At 41.6% G+C, this 22,535-nt stretch overlaps 1 protein-coding gene across 6 annotated transcripts in view; it reads left to right on the top strand.

The window, feature by feature from the left end:
- Positions 1-22,535, top strand: part of MYLK4 (myosin light chain kinase family member 4) — an 87,467-nt gene that overhangs the window by 38,464 nt on the left and 26,468 nt on the right. The gene's annotated exons all lie outside the window — the stretch shown is intronic.

Below are 22,535 nucleotides of genomic sequence, written 5' to 3' on the forward strand. Positions count from 1 at the left end.
TTCATGTCTTTTGCCCATTTCATGATTGGGTTGTTTGTTTCTTTGGTGTTGAGTTTAATAAGTTCTTTATAGATTTTGGAAACTAGCCCTTTATCTGATACGTCATTTGCAAATATCTTCTCCCATTCTGTAGGTTGTCTTTTAGTTTTGTTGACTGTATCCTTTGCTGTGCAAAAGCTTCTTATCTTGATGAAGTCCCAATAGTTCATTTTTGCTTTTGTTTCTTTTGCCTTTGTGGATGTATCTTGCAAGAAATTACTGTGGCCAAGTTCAAAAAGGGTGTTGCCTGTGTTCTCCTCTAGGATTTTGATGGACTCTTGTCTCACATTTAGATCTCTCATCCATTTTGAGTTTATCTTTGTGTATGGTGAAAGAGAGTGGTCCAGTTTCATTCTTCTGCATGTGGATGTCCAATTTTCCCAGCACCATTTATTGAAGAGACTGTCTTTCTTCCAATGGATAGTCTTTCCTCCTTTATCGAATATTAGATGACCATACATTTCAGGGTCCATTTCTGGGTTCTCTATTCTGTTCCATTGATCTATGTGTCTGTTTTTGTGCCAGTACCACACTGTCTTGATGACCACAGCTTTGTAGTACAACCTGAAATCTGGCATTGTGATGCCCCCAGCTATGGTTTTCTTTTTTAAAATTCCCCTGGCTATACGGGGTCTTTTCTGATTCCACACAAATCTTAAAATAATTTGTTCTAACTCTCTGAAGAAAGTCCATGGTATTTTGATAGGGATTGCATTAAACGTGTAAATTGCCTTGGGTAACATTGACATTTTTACAATATTAATTCTGCCAATCCATGAGCATGGAATATTTTTCCATCTCTTTGTGTCTTCCTCAATTTCTTTCAGAAGTGTTCTATAGTTTTTAGGGTATAGATCTTTTACCTCTTTGGTTAGGTTTATTCCTAGGTATCTTATGCTTTTGGGTGCAATTGTAAATGGGATTGAGTCCTTAATTTCTCTTTCTTCAGTCTCATTGTTAGTGTATAGAAATGCCATTGATTTCTGGGCATTGATTTTGTATCCTGCCACGCTACCAAATTGCTGTATGAGTTCTAGCAATCTTGGGGTGGAGGCTTTTGGGTTTTCTATGTAGAGTATCATGTCATCGGCGAAGAGGGAGAGTTTGACTTCTTCTTTGCCAATTTGAATGCCTTTAATGTCTTTTTGTTGTCTGATTGCTGAGGCGAGGACTTCCAGAACTATGTTGAACAGCAGTGGTGAGAGTGGACATCCCTGTCTTGTTCCTGATCTTAGGGGAAAGGCTCCCAGTGCTTCCCCATTGAGAATGATATTTGCTGTGGGCTTTTCGTAGATGGCTTTTAAGATGTCGAGGAAAGTTCCCTCTATCCCAACACTCTGAAGGGTTTTGATCAGGAATGGATGCTGTATTTTGTCAAATGCTTTCTCTGCATCTAATGAGAGGATCATATGGTTCTTGGTTTTTCTCTTGCTGATATGATGAATCACATTGATGGTTTTACGAGTGTTGAACCAGCCTTGTGTCCCAGGGATAAATCCTACTTGGTCATGGTGAATAATTTTCTTAATGTGTTGTTGGATCCTATTGGCTAGTATCTTGTTGAGAATTTTTGCATCCATGTTCATCAGGGATATTGGTCTGTAATTCTCCTTTTTGGTGGGGTCTTTGTCTGGTTTCGGAATTAAGGTGATGCTGGCCTCGTAGAACGAATTTGGAAGTACTCCATCTCAGAAAGAGGAGTCTTGAATGTGGCAACAGAATCCACTTTCCACTAAGATGAACTTTGCAAATTTGAGGGTAGCACCCTAGCAAGCTAACCCTAGGGCAATTGTTTCCAACCCTGACTGCACATTAGAATCATATAGGTTGTCAGAGAAAATATACAAGGCACCAGTTAAAATAGAATCTCAAGTAAACAATGAATGATTTTTTTTTTTTTTGTATAAGAATATTGTATGGGCCATAGTTATATCAGGAAAATTATTTGTTTCTTTTATCTGAAATTTAAATTTAACTGGGCATCCATGCTTTCATTTGCTAAATTTGACAACTGTGAGCCTTGGGAAAATACCAAAGTGTGGGCCCCCCTCAGAGTTTTGAATACAATCGATCTGGAATGAAGACACCAGGATTGGTATTGTGCAGAGACTCCCCAGGTGATTCTATCATGCAGCTAGGGTCAGAGGGTCAGAGCTAGGGTCAGAGGGTCACTGCCTTATAATGCATGTTTTGACCTTGAACCTTGTTCCCGTGACTGTCAAGTGTAGGTTTTGCCTCCTTTCAAAGGTATATGCTTTAGCTTCCCAGAGGCCACCCTTAGTGAGCTGTGGATCCACGGGATTAGTGTAAAGTAAGAACCTCTAGGCAGCCTTGACCTCTTTGTCATTCCTTAGACAAGAGAGATTTTACTTTAGGGATTTCTCCTTGTTGAAATATTTGGGAAATGAAATGTCTCTGGGCAGATATTGGGATCCCTTTGGTATCTCAAACCATTGCATGAAACTTAAGTTGATCCTCGCTTCAATATAGTTCACAAATGTGTAGCTCACTCCTGTTGGCTCCCTGAATTCTCATAATGAGCCTCCTACACCTGAGTTCCTCCACCAAAGTACCCCATCTCCCAAGGATGTGCCAGACACTAGGATCAGGCTCTGTTGGTCCCTGTTTAAATCTTTGGTTGTGTGTGCAAGAGTTGAGTCTAGACCTCACACCTGGGCTATTTCCTAGAGGCTGGAGCTGCATCCTTGGGCCTGAACTCAGTACCCAGGGCCTTAATAACCATGGGCAGACTTTTCAAAAGGTAGAGCCTTCTTGATTGGAATTCAAAGCAATGTTTCTCTGGATTCCTTTTTGTTCTGCTGTGTTCACTTGTTGGATTCCTGTTGCCATTCATGTGCCCAAACACTGGATCTTGCCATAACCTTGGATCCTAAAGTGGGTGCACCTACTTCATGAACTATGCCCAATGGGAGGATGGGGAATTCTAGTGCAAGGCCCAGATCTGGCCCTGTCTTGTATTGTTGTCCATACTTCACTGGAAAATCTATGAATAAGACAAGTATCATTAGACTATTGAAAGAAATTGGAACAACAGGAAGGCAAACCAATGTTGGGTATAAAATGTTGAGCTTTGTTTTAGATATTCAGAGTTCAAAATTCTTATGGCATGTCCAGATGTTAAAATCTAGTGATCATTGGGATAAAGACAATTTTGAGATCATTCGTGTAGAATTTAGTTGAAAGGATTGGTGAATTCTCCTAAAGGAATAGATCTTAGCTCAGTGTTCATAGATGTCAAATATATTAGTAGACGAGAAGACTGGTAGAGTGTTGTGATGACCAAAGCAGGAAGAAATGTCACACAGCTATCAGTTTCTGATTATGTATGAATAATGAGTATGACTAATGGGATAAGGTCTAAGCCCAAGAAACTAAAGGATCTTCTAAGAGAAGAGGAACCATCAGAAATCTGATAGTTACATGGCTTACCAAGAGATGTTAAAGTTTTAAGATATTTTTAAAAGTGCCATATGAGAGTTGCTCATTTAGAAAGAAACCAGATAGTGTTTTCAAGGTTATGTGCTTCATAGGAAAATATGAGGTGTAGAAACCAGAGGTGTTAGAAGCCAGAAGAAGGTGAACCGAGGCCTTCCTATAATATAGACTTGAGCACTGAGGGAATCCATGCAGGGAGGAAACCAGAACTTGTAGTTATCTGCTGGAGTTCAAAGTAACCAGCCAAAAGATTAAGTGGACTGGAACATATAGTCCTGGGTATAAACAAAACAACAACCCTGGTGTGAAGCTGAGAGCTGCCGGAGGCCGTAAGTGTGACAGGAGAAGCCAATTTACCCCTGGGCTCCTTAAGGATAATGAGGCTAATGGCTTAAATCAAAGCAAATATACTTTTTGAGATTGGATAATTCCTTCTGTTTTGTTAGCAGAGGAAATGGAAAGGTGAGCTAGGATTTTTTTCCACAGCCAAGATTTATGACAATGAAACCTACATTATATGGCAAGTTCACGAAGTTGAACTTTGATAAGTAGAGGTCAAATCTTTCATATCCTCTGAAAAATGATCCAAAAAACCATTGAAGGGGAATGCACCAAAATATAATGTTTAAAGGCAAATTTTTAAAAATGGAGTTTCGTCAAACAATATCCATCATAAGCACATGCTTTTGTTATTTCTAAACACAAGTATATAAATATACTCACTGTCAACTTTTTCAGGTTTTAGTTTGGAGCTGGTGTCCTTTGATTAGAACTTGAACTTAGGGAACTTATTTTAACCTTACTAGTTATTAAAATAAACATTATTTAAGTATTAGATTGTGATTAATTCTATCAAAATTCTTAATTATAAATTTTAACACAGATATTAGATCATCTAGAGGGAAAGGTTTTGTACAGTCTGCAGACATTAATTTGGTCAAATCAGTATTGATGGGGCAATATTTAATAAAAATATAGATGATTATGAAATGTGTTTGAATGGTATGCTATTTCATTAAAAAATGTATCCATATTATATAATAAACTAGCCTTAGTTATTTAACCACTTGATAAAAAAACACAGATTTTAGGATTTTGAGTTGAGGATTTTTTGCAGCTGGAGTCTCCATTTTATAGAATGTGGATTTTCATAGGAGTTGTAATTCTCATCTGGTTAATTCTCTTTAAAATTCAAAAGAAAAACTGCATTTGACTTTGACATTTATTGTAACAATTTTTAGTGGAGAAAATTTTGAGGTGATTCTAATTATAAGTAGAATTCATAAAATGTACATAACACTATTATAACATCTACCTGGAACTTACTTATTTTTAAATAACACTACTTCTCTATTAGATAGGAAAAGTTGGTGCCAATATGAGTAATTTTGTGGGAGTGAAGAGAAAATGAACAACAGCAAAGTAATAGCATGTGAAGAACTTTTCATGTTCAGAATTGACCGATATTGCTAGTAAGTAATATATTTGTGTAAATGTATTCCACCAGTAATGAGGTCAGTTTGAGAAATATATTGCTTATAACTGAATTAAATCAAAATGAAAAATTTTACAGTGATTGTTAAATGCCAAATTGAACTGATCTCATTAAATGTGAAATTCAAGTATATTTAGACTATTGCCTAAATTTTAATACATGAACATAATGAGATATGACCAGAATAGTTGGAAAAAGTTACCTCTATTTTTTTTTTTCTTTTAGTAGTTTCTTGTTTCACAGTTTAGATTTATTTTCTGGAATCTGATGAGATAGCTTGGCACGCGAGTATGAAGTATATAGTATGTTTCAGTAAATGGAGGAGGAGGAGTACACCATATATTGGTCTATACTGTCTTATACAAGTATTTTGCTTGTTACTTTGAGAGAAGGGCAGCTGCATGTAGTAAACACAGATGGAGCACACTTTTATTGAAGTTCCTAACTGGAAACAGACTTTAATCCTGTTCTTGGAATACCCACAATCAAACTTTCCATCAGTGATTATGCCTTTTTTTTTTTTTTTTTTTTTTTTGCTGCAGAGACCAGCTAACTGTCACCTCATCACAGGCATGCATTTATTTGTTGTTATCTGGGTGTAGTTTATCATAGTCTCCTGGAAGGTAGAAGAGCAAGTCTGCAATTGTTTTCTGCTTCCTATGGAAATACAAGGCATGCGTGATAATGCTCGTCTGTCCCCTCATACAGAGTTCCAAGTGGGGCTCTTCACAAGCCAAGAGAAGTCAGCCAGCCACTCCCAAATCTCAGGGGATGTCTAGCCCAAGGCTACAGATTCTCTTCAGATAGTTACTGCAGATGCTAATAGACTTTTCTTAATCCTATCCATCATTATGTCTTATTTGAGAAGGATTTTTTTCCCCTCCAAGCAAAAATAGTCACTTCAAAGCTTACTTGACCTAATTATGTACTTCCCACAATAGTAACCCAGGACCAAAACGTATTTAAATGCTCATACTTATACCAATACATAACATAATCTATAGCTCTCTACTTCTTTTAAACATCATAGAAAACTGATATCTAATAACAAATGAAATGCTGAGAACTACGTGTACATCCAAAAACTGTATCGTGGTGGGCGGATTTTTAGTGAGAGGAAAGGAAGATTGAGAGTGTAAGCCACAATGTCCTATTACATTTTTAAGGTTGAAGATGAGGGAAACATCACCAGTAGTAGCAACAGCCTTCCCTCTAGCAGGTACATTTTATTTATTTATTTATTTATTTATTTATTTATTTATTTAAAAAAATATTTTATTTATTCATGAGAGACACAGAGGGAGAGAGAGGCAGAGATATAGGCAGAGGGAGAAGCAGGCTCCACGGAGGGAGCCCGATGTGGGACTGGATCCCAGGATTCCGGGATCACACCCTGAGCCGAAGGCAGACTCTTAACCACTGAGCCAGCCACCCAGGCATCCCCAGCAGGTACATTTTAAATGTTATTAAAATCTCCTATAATTAGATGAAACTGGGAAGAATCTCACTTCTCATCTCCAGTTGAACTGATTGGGCTGCATGCTGTCAGTCTTTTAAAAGAGAAAGGTAAGTGATTCAGCCAGCAAAATCTGGTTTATTTGGGACGAGCAGAGGAATTCCAATTCGGGACAGGCAAACTATGCAAACGACAGGCAAGTCTAGAAAACGAAGGAGGAAAGGGCATTTTATAGAGAAAAGGAGGAAGTTAGGAGGGGTTGTTTTGAACAAAAGTTCACTGGAGGAAGAGGAGTTTGAAGTGGTGGCAGCTTCTTATTGGTTGCAGGCATTTGAAGTCTTGGTGGTGTTTCATTGGCTGCAGGTAAGGGCATCTTGATATCGCCAGGTATTGAAATCTTCCTTCCTCTTGCTGGATTTACAAGCTGCAACAAGCGTCACAAGCATGAGAACTCCCCCTTCATGGTCTCCAACTCCAGTTTTGAGTTTGGTTTCCTTAACACATTTTCATATTTCCTCCTTTTGATAAGATCGTTCTTCAAAAGCATTGCTGATCAAGAGTTGGATCATCTATTCCTTATTGAAACATTTTTATTTCTTGGTGTCAGGAAGGACTTTTTCTGGGTGTCATGTCCCATGCTGGAGGGAAAGTGTACAGACTGGAAAACACTGAGGCCACATTTGGGTAACAAACAAGGGTGGGGACGGAGAGCTTCCAGGCATTTCCCACTAAAGTTTACATCTTATCAAGGTTGTAAGTGTTTGGAGATCATCATGAAGCATTGAGTCAGCATCACCCTACTGGGTACGCTGTTTTTACAAAGGTTCAACTGGCAATAGGCACAAAGCTTTAAAAATGTTTACACAAAATAAGATGAGGAGCAGAATGATGGCCCCATCGTGTATTAGAGTCCTAAATCAGCAGCCCAAACCAGCTAAGATCAAAGGACCATAGATCATCAGGTGGAATTTTTTGTGGCCAATGTGCATCTTCCCTAATATCATGTAATTGGGTTTCTATTTCTCTGGAGGGATTTGTCCATGTGAATAGGTACAATTAGTTGCTTTGGGAGTTACGATGGGGAGAAGTCAAAGCAAGGTACAGGAGAACCTGGTTGTGGAGGTTTGACTCAGTGAGAACGATCTGGAGGGGTGCAAGAGTTACTAGGGGTCACAGTGGAGACGAAGGGAAAATTGCTTTTGGGAAGGCTAAAGGGTCACGTTTGTCACAGCTGGATCAGGGTTTCCAATGACAGATCCAATAATCGGAAAGGCTTCCTTTTGAGATGGATTGGGAAATGCAAGTAACAGCATCGTCTCTCCAGGACCAAGAAGGAGAAAACAAGGTGAGAAAAAGCAGAAAGGAGAGAACAAAGAGGCCTGATCCTGTCATATTGGGAAAGCTGTCTGCTTCAGGTACCAGAAATTTTTATTTTGAGATCAGTTCCTGATCAGTTCCTTCAATTTGGTGTTTAAGGTCCAGTCAAGGTTTGAGGTTTTCTTTAGATGAGCCAGGAATCAACTCCTTGCACAGTGTGGTGACACAAGGACTGGTTACTAACACTTGATAGGAGACTTTCCAGCATGGTTGAGGAGAGTCTTTCTGGATATGTGCTTTCCAATAAGTGAAATTCCTAGTTTGATGTCTTTGTCTCCTGGGAGTGTGCTGTGAAAAGGTCGCTCTCCTAGAGTATGACTATTTTCAAGGGGTGTAATTAGACTTTTGCAACAGTAATGGATATCGCCTTTACTATATGCAGGTCAGAAGAGGGAGACGCTAGATGCTGAGACACCCAGTAATTTTCTCTAATGGTGAGAGTTTACAAGTTCTAAAGGGGATGGATCTGAGATTTAGAAGGGCCAATGGCAATGCTTTTGGTCAAGGTATTTGGAGGGTCTCCATAAATTTTTCCAATTGAGTTCAGTTCCTTTGACTAGCTTTGAAGACTGGGATGATAGTCTTCAAAGGATGAAGGATGAGGATGATAAACACAGTGAAAATGCTATCGAACTTGCTAAATGGCACAGATGTGCTAGAACATTTCACCAACAGAGTATGGGTTCTTCATTTGCTGTGGAGCTCAAGAGGAGTTCCCCGAGTAGGGATGGTTTTATTCCAGTAGGATTTTACCTACTGAAGAGAGATAGTAGCTTATCTACATGGAAAGGCTTTAGCCTAGTGGGAAAAACATACAAATCATTACCAAGACATACTTGATGCCATGAGGTAGGGGTCGCTGATAAAATCCATTTGCTAAAATTCAAATGGCCCATTAGGCAATTTAAAGTGCCAGGAACAGTGTGGACAGGTTTCCCTGGATAGTATTTTAGGCAAGCGGGGAAAGCAGTGTAGGTACTTTTTGCAGTCTTGTTGCTGCTTCTCCACCAGTATTGATTTATAAACATCATTTTATCTATAGACCAATGGTTTAATGCATGCACAGTGGTCAATAGTGGGAGCTTTAGAATTTCTGGTAGGACCAGGTTTGTATTTGGTCCAAACCTGAGATTTCTCTTCTTATCATACTAACAATCGTTTGATTGCCAATATTGCTTTATTGTTGGATGTCCATAGTCAATTTCTCTAAATTATCATCTGGAAGTGAGTTCCTTTGGACCATGGCAAATCAGAGATTTGACTTCTAGACCCTGTGAGGGTAGCATTTTTAAATGGAAATTCAGTGAGATGATTTTCTTTAGCTTCCAGAGAGTCAAGGCTTATAATGCCCCAGGATTTTAATAATAACGAAAGCAGCAGGTAAGAGTATGGCATCCAATAATTCCTGACTGTAAGGGCTGCTTTTAATTTTATCTCCACTGGAAGTAAGGAAACCACATTGTTTCCATAACATTCCAAAACTGCGAGCCACTCCAAAGGTATATATACTGTCGGTGTAAATGTTGGCAGTTTCGCCTTTGGCTAGAATATGGGCCTGTATGTGCTTATAGCTCCTTGTTGAGCTGAAGTACCCAAGGGCAAGGGTGCCGCTTCAATTTATTTCATCGTTCACCTAAGAATTCTTATTGAACAATGAAAAGTCACTGTTATCCAAAAGAGTTTCCTTTAAGTTATTACGGAGGTCACAAGGGGATCTGTCAGTATTAAGCAGTTGTGGGCAGTTTCATCAGTAGAGGAGGGGAGGAGAGTAGCAGGGCTAAGGTTATCAACGAAAAAAGTGATAGAAAGGACAGTTCCCAGTAGAATTTCACAGGAAGCGAGATGGCTTATTGAGAGATACTAAGTATGATGAGAGGTAAGAGGAGCTGCGACAGTACAGAAGTGGGTAAAGGGGAGCCCAAGTAAATTTCCTCAGTCAAGGTTTTACCCCCAAAAGACAGTAAGTAACAGGTGGAGCTCTGAAGCCTGGAAGGTATCCCCAGGCTGTGGCATCTAGTTGTTGCAGGATCCTATGGGTTGGTTGTAATCCTCATGATTTTGGTTGAGAATCCCAAGGGCATTCCCTTCTTTTTCATATGCAAAAAGGAAGAAAGGGAGCTGATAATTTGGATGTTCAAGGGCAAAGGGCTTTATTAAACTTTCTTTTAATATTGGAAAGTCATGTCATCTGGATCTTCCTAGATGACAGGGACAGGTTTAACAGTCTTTAACAACATGTATAAAGGTTGGGGCTATACAGAGAGGTTTGGGATACAGTCTGCCAGTTCAAGAAAACCTCACAGTTGACATTAGGTTTGGGACTTTGGGAAGCTCAGGATGCCATGAAAACTGTCTGGATCCAAATGCAGTCCTTGTTCTGAGATCAGATGTCCTAAATATTGAACTTGAGTTTGAACAAATTGTAATATTTCCTTAGAGGTGTTATATCCCTTTTTGGCTAGGAGTTTTAGCACATGGATGCTATCGTCTCGTGAGGAGGCTTGGAAAGGGGAGCGAAGTAGTAAGTCATCCACATGTTGTATTAAAGTGGAGCCTCCAGGGAATTTAGTATCATCTGGGTCAGCCTTTAATGTTTGTGAGCTTTCCATGAAACCGTGGCATTACTGTCTCTAGCATCGCTGTCCTTCCCAAGTAAAAGCAAGAAGATATTGACTCCTTTTATCTACTAGAATACTAAAGAAAATGCTACATAAATCAAGAAAAAAATTTGCTCTCAGTAATGTTGAAAGTAAACAAAGTGTGAGGGTTGGGAACAATAGAATGGTGGGGGATGACGATATTGTTTATGGCTTGGAAGTTCTGGACAAGCCACTATCTGTGGCCACTTGGTTTCTTCACAGGTAAAATAGGAGTGACACAAGGATTGGTACAGGGCATAATGGGGACCCTGGCCCTAAATATTTAATTTTGGCTTAATGCCTTGAACGGCTTCTTTACTTACAGGTGCTGATTAATTAAGGAGAGAGGTTCTGGGGGATCTTTTTGGGTCTTAATAGGAGGTGCATTGTGGATTCTGCTATTACTAGTTGAGGTTTTACCCATAAGGAGAGTAGTAGCTGATCCAAAGGGGACAAATGATTACTATCCTTGGAATTAGCTTTAGGGGTCATCAGAGACACAGCAAATGAAAGATGTTGAGGGTCATGCGATTTACCTAGTTGGCTATTTTGGTTGATGCTGTGAAATTCTAGAATTATTTCCCCTTTTCAGGAGAAAGAACTTCCAGCATGATGTTTTTCTAAGAAAATGGCCCAATATATTAATCAGAGTGGAGGAACTAAGGTGAAAAGGGTGGGTATATCTTTTTTTTTTTTTTTTTTACGATTTTATTTACTTATTCACGAGAGACACAGAGAGAGGGGCAGAGACACAGGCAGAGGGAGAAGCAGGCTCCATGCAGGGAGCCCGATGTGGGACTCAATCCTGAGACCCTGGGATCATGACCTGAGTCAAAGGCAGACGCTCAACCGCTGAGCCACCCAGACGTCCCAGTGGGTATATCTTAAAGGGCCTAAGCAAAAGGGGATCATTAGACATAGGCACCTGTTGAGGTTTATTAAAGACCTTCACTCTTTGTTTTCGTGCTCTGAGGCAGGGGCTCTTCGATGGTAGAGGGGCTGAGCACTAGAGTGTAGTTCTGGTGTCAGGACAGAGATCCGCTTCCAGTCTGGAGAGGGGTTTCTCTGAGTTCATTCCAAGTACAGAGAACAGTGGAGGAGAGTGGGGGGAGATTGGAAGGAGTGGTTCGGAACAAAATTTGGCGGGAATGAGAATTCATAGTTGTGGTGGCTTCTCATTGGCTGTAGGTGATGGAAGCGGAGGGGACCTCTTCCTGGTTGCAGGTGAGGGCAGTTATGGGGTTGAGAGGAAATCTCCCTTTTTCCTGCTGGCCTAAGCCAGCTGCAGGGAGTAGCATGTGCGCGACCACCCTCCCGGCATCGCTTCCCGCCTCTAACTGTGAGTTAGGTTTCCTTCGCCCGTTTCACAACGCTCTTTAAGGTCTCTCCGAATTCAAAATGGATTTTGTGATTTAGTAAGTTTTCTATTTCTTTGTCTTATTTTGAACCCTTAGAATATTGTGGGTGTTTTGTTGTGAGTTCTGTGGTTGGGAATTCAAAAGTTGGGTATCTAACCCCCTGGATTGTGAGGCAAACTCCTTCCATTATCTTCATTTCTTTCTAAAACCTAATTTAAATTTGTGATGCTAAATCTAAGGTGATTTTTCAGATTCCTTCCTGTTCTGTCGTGAGCTGACATGGGAAATAAACAGCTGATTTCCACAACAACAAAGGGCTACCTTTTGCTTTGTTTTGCCCTTGTTTATTGAAGTAGCGGTCTCTTGCCTTTGAGAATAAGAATGTTGTTCCTATCTGAGTCAGCAAATGAAGCTCCCTGTTTAAGCAGGAGGCAGGTGCACTGGCATAGCTGCTTAAGACCGCGAATTTGAAAAGGAACCCAACTGGCATGTTTTACAAACCCATCCCCACATCACGGGTTGCTGCCTCTGAGCAGGGCTTGAGAAGACCGTAGAGGAGCTGGGAGACAACTCCCATCCCTCTCCCTTGTCCTGGTAGCAAGGGGCGAACAAGGAAACTTTGTTGATGGAAACCCCAGGAGAACTCCCTCAGAGGTGGCAGGGCCTCATGTGGTTGAAGCAAAGCCCTCACCTGCGGAGAAACGGAGACAGAAATAAATAGCACAAACCAAACAAACGCTACTTTTTTTCTATGATCTGCCATAAAGATGCTTTTACTTAGGCTTTACTTAGGTAAATCATCACCACAAATAGGTGCCAACAGTGAAGACACTTGGAAAAGGACCCAAGCAGCAGTTTCTTGCCAGCATGGAAAGCTTCAGTGTGCTCTTAAACTGCGCCAAGCTTTAGTCTCGATTCTGTGGCATCACAGACCTCGAGAGCCGAAGAGACATTAGAGTAATTGATATGATGTGTTAATCACCATTAGAAACACTGTAAAGGGCTTTGGCAGTAAAATGCAAAGGCATTTATTTAGCACTTATTTTAATGTTGAGTTAGGCGCTAAACAAAGAAGTTCCATCAGACATGTCAGAGGAAATAGGTACAGCTTGCTCTTGTCTTCGGGCAAAACTAAGTTCCAAAATCATAACAAAATGAAATGTGGCAATAACAGTATCTGACCTCTTCTCATTTCTATCCTCAAAAGTATCTATTAAGCATCTCTTGGAGCACCTGGCCGGCTTGGTCACTGAAGCATGTGACTCTTAGTCTCAGAGTTGGGAGTTTGAGTCCCAGGTTGGGTGCAGAGATTACATAAAAATAATAAAATCTTTTTTTTTTAAAGATTTATTTATTTATTTATTCATGATAGAGAGAGAGAGAGAGAGACAGAGAGAGAGAGGCAGAGACACAGGCAGAGGGAGAAGCAGGTTCCATGTTGGGAGCCTGGCGCGGGACTCAATCCCGGGACTCCAGGGATAGCGCCCTGGGCCAAAGGCAGGCGCCAAACCGCTGAGCCACCCAGGGATCCCCAAATAATAAAATCTTTTAAAATAATATTCATTAAATGTCTCTCTGTGCTGATGTGTTATGTGTTAAAAGAAGTTATGGTTGACGTAATAGATCTTAAATATATGCATCAATCAAATGAGTGTTTATAGCATATGTTCTGATTTTATTAGGGATAAGACATTTGTTGAGAAGGTGGTAAATGATAAATTGCCTCAATAACCCACACTGAGGGTGGAGTCTCAGATCTTAATTGTTGACACAAGCCTTAAAAATTCCTGCAAAGGTCTGAGAAGACCATGAGCTTTCTCCTCGAGGTTCAGGCCAACAAATTGCTCTACACAAAAGCGGGGGTTTCTAGGTGCCAGAGGAGCCTGAGGGGGAGACAGCGAAGCCTGATACCAGGGAGGATATAATAAAGGGCATGCTACAGCACCCCTTCTGGAAATTTTATACAGCTGGTTGAGATGCTCAGTAAATATTGCCCGGCATCAGCCCCACTCCTGCTTCCTAATCAATCGGTTTATCAATTAGTGTTTCTCTGCCATGTGCGGAGTGCAATGCTAGAGATATCAGGATATCTAGGTAAAGTCAAGCATGCCAACCCAATATGATACACTCATGATGGGTCATCAACAATAAGGATGGAGGAAAGACAGACTCTTCTTTGGTAGAAGGATGTGGGGCTGGAGTGTTTCAAGGAAGAATTCACAAAGGGAAACCTCATGAGGTAGGGCCTTGAAAAATGAGTAAGAATTTCATACATTTTCTGAAAGTATGATCCTTGGAAACAGAACCACCTCCAAAGCTTGTGAAAAATGTTCTTGGGCTCCAGCCCAGACCTACTGATTAAGAATCTCTGGGGCAGGAGATTTATAAACTTCCGACCACTGTCTCAAGGTCTAAGGTGGGCAGAGATATTGCTGATAGGAACTCTCCTACCTCCTCTTTACTCATCAGTCACTGCTTTTCCTGAGGGTTAAGGCACACTTTCCAATTTCTCTCATAATTAACCTTAAGGAGCAGCACAGATAGTATTAAAAGCTTTTATTCCAATATTAAAAATTACCCGACCATGAGCCTACTGTTGTGGCCAGGTGCACTCATATTATATTCACATTTGCTGCTGCAGAACCGAACTTTGTGGCTGGGGGTCCGCAGTCACTCACCTTTCAGAACAGACTGCACTGGAATGAGGACCTGGAGGCCCCTGCCATAGCAGAAATTAGCCCTCAAGCTATTGGATTTTATGCGGGCTCTGAGGGTGGTTAGGTCAGGAGTTGAGAGCGGGACTCTTGGAGGTCTCAGGACATCCACTGTTTACCAACCAGAATGGAAGTATTTTCCCATTTCCTATTTTAATAACTGGCATAGTACTGGGACTGTACCAGCTGAATATTCTCCTGTATGTCCATAATAAAACAAAAGAATGAGATAAAAACATGAGGACTTCAGTAAGGTGTTGGAATGTTCTCCAAAAATTGAGGGTTTAAGAATATCTTTGGAGTGAAAGTACAGACAACTAGAAGGTATCAGGGGTTATGTACTATCTGTGTGCTTTGAAATTTTTATTTCATAAGAACTGGGCTAAATAAAATTACATGTTTCTCTTAAGGGGTCGACAGTCACCTTACAGCGACCAAGTTTCAGCACTTGTATTAATAATCCTAACTGTATTCTTCACCTTTGGGGACGGATCAGAATATGTTCCTGATTCTCTTGAGTTTACTGCTGGCACAGTTTCACTGAATCTTAGTTCAGGTGTTTGTAACAAAACACCACAGACCAGGTGGCTTACAGAGCAATTTCTTTCTCACAGTTCTGGAGGCTGGAGGTCTGAAATCAGGTGCCAGCGTGCTCTGGTTCTGCTGGGAACCTTTTCCTGTCTGGCAGACAGTTGCATGATCGCTCTCTCCTCCCCTGGCAGGGAGGCTGGGGAAGGCCCTAGTCTCATCCTCTTCTAGTCAAGACACTAATTTCATCACAGGGACTCTACCCTCATGACATCACCTATACCTAATTACCACTTTCAAGGCCCCACCTTCTGATACTATCGTGTTGGAAGTTAGGATTTCACTATATGAATTTGGGCAGCACGTAAACATTCAGCCCGTAACAGAAACTTTACAACTTAATGTTGCTTTCCTCTGAGGCCTGAGTTTGGTAGAGACCCCAGAGATTAGCGGAAACCTCTAGGCACATGATATCAAGTCTCGCCTACCCTTCTGAGTCCCTGCCAGGACTCCTTGGGTCCGTGTCAACATTCTGGACATTCTTCAAAGCTCACTGATATTCTTCGCAGTTCTGGACTTCCCCTGGCCACTGCCCTCAAGGCCAGCAGACACCCAGACGAGCTGAGCGTTTGTTGGCTCCTTCCTTCTTTCTCCACATCCTCCCTCTGAGCTTAACCAAGGGTGACAATGGCTCTTTGTGGATGGAGGCCAGGTTGAAATAAATACAAGTGGCTGTGACAAATATTTTGTGAAATATTTCTTTGCCCAAGTCACTGTGGATGTCATCTGGGTCAGGGCTTCCCATATTTTAATGTGCATGGGACTCACCCTGGGAATGGTTGACACGTAGATCCTGATTGGATGAGTGGAGGGAGGGGCTGAGAGTCTCTAGTAACAAGCTCCCCGTGGCTGTTGTCCGTGGACCGAACTGAGTAGAAGGGACTGGACAAGTAGTCATGACTGATTCGTTTCTATCTACTGAGCGTGAGTTATGTACTCCAAATTTGGAGACTTTTAAGAACTTTGCAGCTTCTCATTGCTTTTCAGAGATAGCTTTTGAAAGCTACTCTGTAGTGTGCCTGCAAAATTTGCTGTGCAGGGCAAGATAAGGAAAGGCAAACCTTGAGGAGGTTAAATATTTTGCTCGGTGAACCCAAGTTCAGATCTCCGAACTTCCCTACCAACCCGTGGGATCACACATCGCCCCACCTGAGGAAACATGGAGCTCCCCAGGAGCCCCTGCCAGCAGACGCCACTTCCAGGAGCCAGCCTGCGGGGAGGGCCTGCACCAAAATGCCGATTGCTTACTTGGAGGGGGAGACAGGAGATGGAGCGATAAAAGCAAACCTAAAATAAAAATTAAAAAGCACACTGAGAACACTATGTGAAATGAATGCTTGTAAAACTGTCTGCGGCAGGAAGAAATAGAAGAGTTTTATTAGGTGATGAAAAAACACTGTAAACTTCATGTGAAAACATTCCAAGGTTGGGGCTTGTGTAGTAGAAAAGAAGAATCTTACTAAGTAAGACTCATTTTAATCAAATGAACGTCAGGGAGCTGTAATCCCATTTTTACATGCGTCTGAAGCTGGTTATTCCGTGCTATCTCCCAGACACACACACGCTGTGGCGCTTTCCCGGGGATCCTGCTGCACAGCCTTGGAAGGGCTCAGGTGCTTGCCTTTCTGGTGGTGGAGTCCCGAGAAGGCCGAGCACGACTATTTATGGCTTTCAGGGGTACCTCTGGGTAAAGGGCTGTAAGTAATTCTATGTCCTGTGAAGTGGTGTTTCTCCACTTAACCCACGTCCTCCCTTCTGCTCACCTCCGTTTTGGTGGAGGAAAGAAATCACTTTCATACTAAACTCTGACCAGGAAGCGAGGAAGAGGATGTCAGGTGCGGTTGGAAATGCTGGCTTTTTTGCATTGGCCTGCGCTCCTCGGATGCCCCTGAGATCACTCCTGGAGGCGAGGTTTCTGTGGTCTCCGGGCCTGTCTACCTGAGACTCATTTCCACACACGGGCCTCTGGGTGGCCGGCGCGGAAGAGGCAGTGGTTCGCTGGATAATCCATCGGGAGAGGATCAAAGACCCTTGCTGGTGGGTGGGAGGAACTCGGGATTAGGAGAAACACCGCATCTCCAGTGCTATGACCATCATTCAGAACTGTGGCACAGCAGCCTGGGTGGTAAGAAGGAGTAGGGGGTGGAAAAAACAACAACACCCCAGAATGAGGGGGGCTGGAGCAGACAGGGCCAGCGGCTGCCGGTCCTTGCGGTACAGTGGAGTCACTGGGGTGTGCATGTGTGTGGTGGTGGAGCTGGGGCCGGGGAGGGGATTAGAGAAAAAGAGTGTGCAGCCCCACCCCCTCATTAGGGGTGGGACCCATGTGTCATATATTTTCAAATGCGCCCCAGTTTTGACCTTGTTAGAGCAAAGGGGGGTTTGGGCCTAGAAGGTGAGAGATGGCATGTGTGGCCAACCAAAATCATGTGGGTAGTATGAGTGGGAAAAATGAGGAGTTATGAGTCAGAGGGCTCAGCATTTTCTGTGTTAAGATAGGAGCGGTGGGGGCATCTGGTGGCTCAGCTGTTGAGCGCCTGCCTTGGGACCAGGGCGTGACCCCGGGGTCCTGGGATCAAGTCCCGCATGGGGCTCCCCGCAGGGAGCCTGCTCCTCCCTCTGCCTGTGTCTCTGTGTCTCTCTCTGTGTCTCTCATGAATAAATAAATAAATAGTCTTAAAAAAAAAAGGGAGAGGTTATGATGAGAAGAAAATTAAAAAATATGAATCCATTTCTAAGATGTTTTGGGTAAGCTTATCCATCGGGCGTAAGATGAGGAAAAAACACAATCTATATATGATCAAAGTACCTGATGTGACTAAGTATTTAAGTGAAGATTCTTAACTTGTTCTAACTGGTTCTTCTAAAGTCGACAAAGGCAGCCTGGATAGAAGAATGGAGGCGAGCCAATGTTTTCTGACATCCGTAGCTTTCATCCACAGCCCGGCCTGCGAGTCGGCAGGGCCGATACCAGGGTCCCCGTCCCTGGCCCGCTGGGACACCGCCTCAGGACTGAGCACATGGCCTGGGTGGTCTTGGCTGTAACAAGGAAGTTATTGGAACAAGAAAACCTGAAAGTACATTTAAATTAAGGCAAGTCTGTGGCCAATAAGGAATAACCGGATACAGTGCATCTGACAAGTGGGGTTCCCCATCCAGTCTTCTCCTGCTAGACGAGACGGTTAAGTGTGTGCACACTCTTTCTTTAGTTAGTCCTGCTCAATACGTCTTAAAATCGAATAAAAGTCAAATTACCCATGTATCTTCCTAGGACAGATGGTCCCGGTAGACTTTCTTAAACCAGCCTTTGATTTCAGGTCCTCTGCTGGACATCTCTGCTTGAGGAATTCTCTGTACTCGCTTTCTGAATGAAGCGCACTGTCCCTGTAATAGTAGACGCATCAAAAGACCTTAATTTTCCTGGCAGGATTATTTTCTCAGGTGACTGTTTGATTATCCTTGATGCTCTCAGCAGCACGGGGAGGGTCTGCTTACTGAGTTCTGAGGCCAAAGTTGACACTTTCCCTTCCTGGATTTGCTCAGTCGGATCCTGTCCTGCCTTGTTCCACACCAGTCCCCACGGACCATGAAACAGGTTACGCTTTGTGAACATTCTTTTTATCACCCAGGGACTTTAAGGAGTCTCCTCACTTAATGCAAGAATTTGCGTGTGCCCTGAAGATGAAAAGAAATAGATTTATTTTACAAATGATTTCTAAAATTAGCTTCTATAGTCAAGCAAGGAGATGTAGTTTTGATATTCTGAAAATTCCTCTTTTCGTATTTCTTTTAGGCTCTATTTTTTTTTTCCTCTCCCTCATGACAGCCTAATCAAAGTTTAGCAGAGTCATTATAAATTGTTGCAGCTATGTTTTTGGGTTTCTAGGCATTAGGTTAAAATGACCAGAAAGTGTTCATCTTGGCATCTCCACAAACCGTGATCTGAAAAGCCTTCAGCTCAGGGCATGCGGTTAGTACAGTCGTGTTCCTTTGTGACGTTAAGAAAACAGATTTCTGTAGGAACCATCATCCCCAAATGCAGGTGCAGTTAAGTGAGCATCAGGAACAGGGATGCATTTCAGACGATGCTGGGGCAGTCGGGCTTTTATTAAAAATGTCAGCATGAGAGCGCCAGTTCTGCAGGCACTTCTCTTTCCTTTACTGCACGTGGGTGCACCAAGCATATTCAGAACCTGACCCACCACCATGTGGTCCTGGGAAAACAAAGTGGAAGAGGAGGGTCCCTATCCCAGTGGGGGAAAAGGCATGTCAAGGGACCATACACTGCACTGTGGGCGTCCAGAGGAGGCAGTAGCTGTTTTGCCTTTCTGTTCTTTTAAAGCTTAAATCTACTTTAAGATGGGTTTTTAAAGTTGATTTTTATTGAATGGAAATGAACCTGCTAATTAGAATGATTCTTCTCTAAAACAAGTAGTTCAAAAAAATCACAATGTAAGAAATGGTGTTATTTGGAAGAATAGTCTCCAAATTATTTTGATTTTGCATTGCTGTCAGTAAAATGTATTTAAGCAAATCCCAATGTTTATTCAGAAATTATGTACATTGGGGATCCCTGGGTGGCACAGCGGTTTGGTGCCTGCCTTTGGCCCAGGGCGCGATCCTGGAGACCCGGGATTGAATCCCACGTCGGGCTCCTGGTGCATGGAGCCTGCTTCTCCCTCTGCCTGTGTCTCTGCCTCTCTCTCTCTCTCTCTCTGTGTGACTATCATAAATAAAATAAAAATTAAAAAAAAGAAATTATGTACATTGATAAGCAATACATGTATATTTCTTTTTATAAATAAATTTAGTATATTACAGATACTTATAAATTATATGTGTGTCCAATTTTATTCACAGGTGTTTTAAAACATATGTAAAAATATAAACTTTAAAGGAATAGAAAACAAATAAAAATGAGTTCTAACATTTCCTTTATACAACCTGAAGACTACTTTGGACACACTCGGACACACTCCCCACTTGAGACACTGCTCTAGAAAACTGTACAGAGTGGAGACAGCAGAACTGTGTTTGAATACTTGGCCTTTTGGGACCCCTTTCTACTGTACGCCATTCAGAATGCATCAATAGATTATTATAAAAGCAATGAGTAAATGGTTACAATGGTTACATTTATATGAGCAAATATAGAAGTATTTATTAAGTCAAGGAGTAATGAGTGACTTTGAATGAAACGAAGCTCTCGGGTTCATCTGGGTCACCAGTATGAATTTAGCAAAGGAGCATAATCTGACATGATTTTTATCTGTTAACAGAGAGTGATAGTAATCCTTCCAGAAACATCTTGCTTAACAGTCCTGTCACGTCCACTCTCATCAATTGAAAACATGTTCATTTTTGGACAAGATATATCTATGGGTTTGCACTTCCTATTTTAGCAACTTCTACAGATAATTTGGAAACACACAGTAAAAACTCTTCACACTGAGGTTGCTGTCCAGAAACAGGAAAGGAGAAAGACAGCTTCTGTTTCTTGGAAACTCCGTTCAAAGTTCCTCTAGATGTCAGTATTACATAGAGAAATGAAAATACAATAGCCTGTGGCAATGAATAAAGACCTCCTGACATTATTTAAGTGGTAAAACATATGTGATGCATTATTGACGAAGAAAAAAGTCTCATTTGGAAGCTGGTTTCTTATGTTCCTCAGAATTGACAGCATCTCCTGTTGGTCAGCTCAGACTGCTCTACCTGAAGAATGTCAGCACAGCTTGGGGACATTTGCCACTGACACCTAGATGACCTTAGAGGCAAACGCTCATCAATTTGGCACTTCATGGAGTACCAGATTCTCAGTTTTACCTATTTTGATGAACTGAAATTGATTGATACGTACCAGTTTTCATTTTTAGGGCCACCAATGTTCATGCTATCCAGAATGAATCCAGAAGCACCATGTCTATCCACCAGGAGTTTTCACTTCAAAAGAGAAACACTGAAAGACAAAATTATGCAACATCTTAAACACAATTTGTTAAACTCTTGTATTTGACTAATTTGAACTTTTTTTCAAAATTGGATTTAATTATCTCTATCTCTTGCCTCTCTTCCATGTTAATGCTAATTGTTTGACTGGTAAAATATTTATTGCTTCACTCTACTGATTTATTTCCATTTTATACTCTTCTTTCTTCATCTTCTTGTGGTACTGGCTGTGTGATAGATAATCAATAAATACTAACCTAATACTTTGCCTATAATCTATTTTTTTTTCGTGAGTGACAGTACAAGGTATTAGTTAAGAGCACAGAATGAAGTAGATGACTGATTAATAATCCTGGCCAAACCATTTCTGAATTGTTTAACCCTTAGAAATTACCTGATTTCATTATAAAATGTGGCTAATAGTATGTATCCCAAAGAATTGCTGTGAGGATCAACTCAGTTAATAATATGTTTAGAAATGTTCCTGGTATGTAGACAGTGCTTCGTGTATATTAGCCATCATCATCATTGACATCATCACCACCACCATCATCATCATCATCATCACCACCATCATCACTATATCCTGGTCTCTGGGCCAAGTGCCAGGGATTCAAAGATGAATCAGTCTTTCTGCCTATTTAAGCAAGGCCTACAAGCTAGGGGAAAATTGACAGGAGAAACGTTTCAAGTGTTGCAAGTGATGCTGGGGTGGGCACACATGCTGAGTGCTGTGCACAGGGGAGCGAGCAACTGGCTTTGCCCGAAGAAGTTGAAGAACATTTGTCTTGCACTTTCACTTAAAAGAGGAAGTTGCAGGGCCACCTGGGTGGCTCGGTCAGTTGAGTGTCTGCCTTGGGTTCAGGTCACGATCCCAGGGTCCTGGGACAGAGCCTCACTTTGGCTCCCTGCTCGGTGGGGAGCCTGCTTCTGCCTCTCCTGCTCCTCCTGCTTGTGCTCTCTTTCTCTCTCTCTCTCTTTCAAATAAATAAATAAAATCTTGAAAAAAAAAAAAAGAGGAAGTGACAAACTCTGAGGCTGTAATCTCTAATTTTGGTTTTCCCCAGATTTACTAAACATACCTTTGTGTTTCAAAGTTTCAAAGTCTCTATCTGAAAAATGGAAATGCTCTGAACCTATGGGACTGCCTCTGGGATTATTTAAAAGTACATTAGCAGTTTGTCTTGATGCCCTGAGCCACACTGACGTGGCGTTTCATGCTTAAAAGTCACCCTAAGGCAAATTTTGCTCTCTTTCCAAAGAAAAGAAGACTGATTCTTTGGACATCCATACAATTTCGTGCATTTATAACGCGTAACTTCAGAATTTGTGATAACTTGGGTGGATTGGGCTAATGTTTATCTTTTATGTGGTATTTAAGAAAAGTTGGCTAAGCAAATTCAGAAAAGCCAGACTGTGAGAAGGATGTTTATCTGCCTAGGAAAAGGGCCATCTGTTCTAAGC

This window comes from Vulpes vulpes, chromosome 12, assembly GCF_048418805.1.
Source record: "Vulpes vulpes isolate BD-2025 chromosome 12, VulVul3, whole genome shotgun sequence".
In the NCBI taxonomy this organism is placed as follows: Eukaryota; Metazoa; Chordata; class Mammalia; order Carnivora; family Canidae; genus Vulpes; species Vulpes vulpes.